Genomic DNA, 6,107 nt, shown 5'->3' with positions numbered 1-6,107 from the left:
GAATAGGAGAAGGAAAAAGCTCGCGTGTCATCGCGGCTCTATAATATATATATATTTTTATTTTTATTTTTTTATTTATTTATTTATTTATTTTTATTTTTATTTTTTGCGCGTTCGCGAATCTTATGTGCGAAAAAAACTCTATACTTACAAGTTCCCATTCTATTTTGAAAAAGATAAGAAAGAAGTATCCTAATTTTGACTTACCTCTCTTTCTCTCCTAAAAATACTATCTGTAAGCTTTTTCTTCACACATAGATTAGGTTCCCACATAAACCTATCGTTCCACATAAAGAAAGATCATAAATAAATGGATTTTGAACCCGATTTTCAATCCGATTGCTCTGATAAACTCATGATGACTCACAAAATTGAGAATCTCAATTACTTTGCAAAATATCTGAAATGATTGTTAAGGATAAATGTTGGGTACATTACAATAATTTTCTCAAAGACAGTCTTTATATGAGCTATTTTAAGCCTATGAATCAAGTCAAAACTTAATTTTTCCTAAAATGTCAAGAAAAAGTAAATAATCTGAGTTTTGGCCAACTCTTGAAATTTTTTACCTCGAAGTGTCTTTGAGCTTACCAACTGGTTCAGACAACTCTTAGACTTACTCTCCAGTCGGATTGAGTGGATTCGAGTCTTTTCGAGCTATTTCTAGCCGTAGACCTGAAATTCTACAACTTCCAAGAACAACTCACACTTGATTCTTTCAGAGAGAGCAATCTTCTGAAATCCAACTTGGATACTACTTACCCTACTCCTGGATTTTCATGCAATGGGGTTGTGGAAAGTGTCCACAAACACTCGTTTTCTTGTGTTTTTATGTTTTTCAGACCTTGATCTTGACGCTCGTGTTTTTCCCTAGTTTAGGTCTCTTCGATCCCCGGCAGCGGCGCCAAATGTGGGACGCATGTCTAACCTCACCATCTTATCTTATTGCAGTATTAGCGAGAACCACGATTAATTTATCAATCCATGGGATGAAGCTGACTCAACTAGTGCATAGAGGCTACAAGAGGTTGTCAATCTCTTGAAAAACAACTAACAACTCGCATCTAACTCAAGCTACACTCAAGTGACTGAAATCACCAAAAGCCAATCGCTTATCGGCAAACAATTTGCATCCGCCGTTACAACATCAAATGACATTCAAACGTAACAAAACTTCTAGGACATGTTTATAAGACCTAAGCACACATGCTTATGGTCTCAAACCCCACTTGAGGTCAAGTTCCAAAATCGCGATTATTAACAGTAGTGGATTTTGGACCTAGTCGTTTTCGATCCATAATGCATCTAAATGCTTAGCAATGATGCCCCAATACAATGCCTATGCTTAGTTTTCGATTTAAAAGTGTAAATTCCTAGTAATGACAAAATTAGGCCACAGGTCTAGGCCGCAGATCAACGACACCAAAAGCTATGAAATACTATGAATGGCTTATGTCAATGCGAAGAGCTCTTACCTGCGGTTGCAATGCAACAAACGCAATCGCAATGTGACAACCGGGGAGGGAGTAGGAAGCGCTAGAAGGAGAGGAGTGAGCGTCGTTAGCTCACACTGTGTGTTTCTTATCCAAAAACTTATTAAAAACTTACAAAAATTGGCTTTTATACCTTAACTAAGGTTTTTGGGTGGTCAAAACTAATAATCTGGAGTTCTACCAAAGCTGGAAAATAACTGGCTGATATAATCTGGAAGCTTGTAGCCCCCGCTCATTAATTACAGAGTTTATCTGAGAAAGTAGGAGTTACAATATTCCCGATTCATCAAAATAATAAATGTTTTACAAAGAGAACTCCGAAAAATGGTGTCCGGTTAGCTTGCTGCTAACACAAACACACTCTCCACATGGCTCGCAAGGAGGATCTTAAATTTGAAACTCATCCAAGCCCTATCAGGAGGGTGAAAGCATGTATAGGTGGTCCAAAAAGGGTTGTCTTGGACACTCCTTTTTAAAGTAGTTTTGGGGAACTTTTGAGTCTACATTTGATTTTTGGGGGGGAAAAATCAATGATGAATAATGAAGATGGGGGGAATTTTTAAAAAAAGAGGGGGATGCAGTCTTGATCGCCCCCTGTAGTTCTTGGACGTGTTGGACGTACGAGAATCCCCTGTGTCTCCTTCTTTGCGTGGGCACAAAGCATATAGGTTTAGGGTATTCTCTGTGCACCATTTTTGCATAGAACAAAGCACCTTTCTCTCCTTCTTTGTGTGGCGTTTCTGCATTGCATTCCCTTTCTTTCCTCTACGCGCAATTCTCTATTGTGTGTTCTTAGTTCTCCATCCCTCTCTCTCTCTCTCTCTCTCTCTCTCTCTCTCTCTCTCTCTCTCTCTAAGGATGGAGCCTTCTCGCCAGTTAGGTGTGTGTGAGTGTCTGTGACATGTTTGGTCTTGTTGATGCCTGGGCCCTTCATGATGTATGTTCATGCATTGAGCTCTTTTTCTTCAGGTTTTCTTGATCCGGTTCCGTGCCCACCAGTACACAGTCGAGCAGAGTTTCCCAAGGAGTTCACAGGCTGCTTATGTGATTACTGGGCGGGAAAGAAAATGGAACAAAGAGAGAGGTAAAGGCAGTAGACTTTCTGTGCTGACAAGCGGAAGGGTGTTCAGCTCGATGAGAAGCAGAAAAGGAAGATTCTTCGTGCCATGTCAAGGCGCTGGGAAGAGCAGACGCAAGGATTGACAATTAAACTCCAAGGAGAGATTTTTGAACAGTTACTCCAGCAACCAGCATTTTGCAACCTGCAGAACTTGGCACATTCTATACAGAGAGCAGTTCTTTCCAACATTTGCAACACCTTGTCAGAAGTCAAGGTCTCGCACTCAGCCACAAAAATGCTTTTCAAGTGGGCAACAGTGATGGCATGCATTAATTTGAGGGACGAAGTAGATGCACATCCCTTTACGGATAGAGCAGTTGCAAAGTCGTTGGGCATACACAAAAGAAACATTGGTTTTGCAAATGCACGACTCCATTTAGAGGATGAGAACAATCCTTTTCCAGTCTTAGCATGTCAACGGCAAGCTTATCGTTCTACAAGCATCACAGAGGACATTAAGGAGGTTGTGGTTGGTTTCTAGACAGTAGAGACCCGAGTCTCTCTGAACAAGAAGGACATATGCCAAAGGCGTATTGACAGAAAGGTTGTTCTTATGCATCCATTGCATTTGCTAGATCAACCTCAGGTATTATCAACCACTTCCAAGTAGTATATAGATCAATGTTCACCACTGTCAAGCTATCACAACCACAATCAAACTATAAGAAACCACTGTCAATTAGTATAGTGACCACTGTTCACCACTTTCAAGTTATCAGAACCACTGTCAAACCGTAAAAAAACTTTGAGAACTGAGGAAACAATCAAAAAGCGGTTGAATCTCCCTTCAAGTACTTTGCAAAGTAGTTAAATTATTGATAGTGATTTAAAGGACCTAAAATACTGCTTTCAACCACCTAAGTGTGGAAGCTTGTACTTTGCAAAGTGCTAAAATAGTTTGTCACCACTTTAAAGTATTTAAAAAACCACTTGCAATCCTCCAAGTGCTTAGGTGAGCACCTAAGTAAGCGCTTGGAAGTTTTCAAACCACCTGAAGGTGATAGAAAGTTAAAAACAAACCACTAAATGACCACTTTCAATTTTTTTAGGTGGTTTTAAGTGCTTCAGGTGGTTTGAAATCTGCTAAGTGCTTGGGTGAGAACCTTGAAGATTTCAAACCACTTGAGGATGATTGAAAGTCGTTTGATGACCCTTTTCAATCACATTTAGGTGGTTTTAAGTGCTTCAAATGGTTTGAAATTTGCTAAGTGCTTTAAAGTGGTTTAATAAACTATTTCAATCAGCATTTTGCATAGTCTTGGTATAGAGGCTACCGGGTCTATTTTGTACTTCCGCCTCTCATTTGGTGCCCCCGTTGAGGAGGGCTTTTCAAAGACCTTCAGTCAACAAAGAGTAGCCATGCATGCTATCAATCATGGATGAGTGGGTACAAGATTTTTTTAATTGGAGGATTGAAGAAGAGGAGATTGTAGAAGCACTCAATGCCTTCATCAAAGTGCTACTGCCAGGTTGTAGCATTATCGATATCCAAGAGGTAAGCTCCCCATCTTGCATTGCTCGTGCTAATTGCAAATCAAGAGAATCAAGTGGGAGGGCTATGAAATGTGATCACAGTTTTCAACCAAAGCATTATGTCAATGAGTGCCAAGAGAGGAGTTGAAGAAAGAACGATAAGTTTTTCTTTTGAGAATCACATCAGCACTCTCACATCGGTTAGATTTTGTGTAGCACCAAGTGTTTTCTCTCCAATGTTAGAGAAGAGTTGTCAAATACATCAACCACAAAGTCCAAACCACAAAGTCAAATTTTGTGTAGCACCAAGTGTTTTCTATCCAACGGTCAGAGAAGAGTCGTCAACTACATCAACCACAAAGTCCAAGCCACAAAGCCTAAAGAATTTGGTGGAAGCAAGTGGGCCTACACTCTCTCTAGGCCTAGAGAGTTCAAGTCAAGTACGACCACCCAAGCGTCACTGCCGCATGCAAAATGGAAAGCTGGACTCTTCTCGTTGAACCCAATATGGAGGATTATGTGGTGGAGGCCTGTGGTGAAGGTGTCACCTTGTCAACACTTAAGGTATGCAACTCTAGTGGTCAAAGTCTTTCCCTACACCCAACATGGATAACAACAATAGGCCAAAAGTATTTCCTTTCCTTTTCTTGCAACACATGCATGTAAATGTGTACATTGATAGGAAGATATTCTACCAACAAAAGATTGTTTTCCTATTCGGAGTAGAGATGCTTGATGAAATCCTTAGATCCCCACGTCTCATCATCTTGCTCATTCTTGATTACTACCACTCTTTTGATGTAATTATCTTTATTCTATTCTAACCTTGTGCTCTTCTTAGCTCCCACTCAAGTTTTCCACCCATGTATAAACATTTATGAATCACTAAGTCATTCCAAAAAAAAAATGTAATTGTCAGCTCATTAATTTACTACCATGGCAAGTGTCTCTTTTCCCACATTCAGTGGCAAGAAGGGAGAAGACATCACCACTAATTTTTTGGATAACTTTGACATCGCTTTGTTCAGTAGCTTCAGCTTGTCTCTGTTGCTCAGCTGCTTCTTTCTCTGCTTTCCTTTGAGCTTCTTGAGCTTCTTTCAATTGTAAGGATTCTGCTTCCGCAAACCTCTGCTCAAGGAAATCCTTGGGATCCTCTATTCCTTTCCTTGCAGGATTCTTGGTTCTCGGTCCCCTTATATCTCTCGGACTCCATCTTTTAGGGTCCTCACCTGGAGGTTGGAGGCTCCTTTCATATGTATGCTTTTCTCTTTCAAATCTCGCCTTCTTTTGCTGAGGTTTCTCTTGGTGTGCTGCTACTGCTTTCTTTTTCATTTTTTCAATTCTTGATCTTCTTTCTTCATTGTCCGAGATTTCACTGCTATGAGCTTCATGGGAACTTTCTGCAAATTCCTGTACACTCTCTTTGTTGATAGAGTGATTCTTGGAGAAGGTTGAGCAGACATGATCCAGGTGTTCTGATCTGGGGCTGGCGGAAAATTGTCGACCATTCCAATAGCATGATATGCTATTACAATCAGCACTTTTGGAGCACCCAGATATGTGATCTTGCCTTCTTTCTTCGTGCCTTTTAGTGTTGTCAGCACATACTGCGCATGATCAATTGCCTGCCTGGTTGTCGACTTCAATACTTGAGTGAAGGTAGTCATAATCGCATGGTTTGGAGTTGTGTACTGTGGCGGTCTCTTTGATAATAAGTGGAACTGTTCATGGTATAGGCGAGCTGGTTCTTCCACTTGCCTTTGGATGAGATCAGAAAAGGTGGCAGCAGTAGTATCTTTGGTAAAAGTACCTGTTGTCTTTCTGTCTTTGGCCTGCATTGTCATACCTTCAATTGGCAGCTTTAGTGCCTCAGCCACTATCTCTTTAGTGATTACCACTTCTACCTTTTGCCCTTGTTGATCAGTGATTTGGGTTGACCCATCTTCCTGCTACAATTGTGGGGAAGATGTCCATGGCATGTATTACTGCCCACACCCAAGGATAGATTTCAACAGAGGAGC

The sequence above is a fragment of the Adiantum capillus-veneris genome, chromosome 9 (assembly GCF_014529385.1).
Source record: "Adiantum capillus-veneris isolate H3 chromosome 9, ASM1452938v2, whole genome shotgun sequence".
NCBI lineage: Eukaryota > Viridiplantae > Streptophyta > Polypodiopsida > Polypodiales > Pteridaceae > Adiantum > Adiantum capillus-veneris.
The sequence above is the reverse complement of the archived record's forward strand: the minus strand, read 5'-3'. Positions refer to the sequence as shown.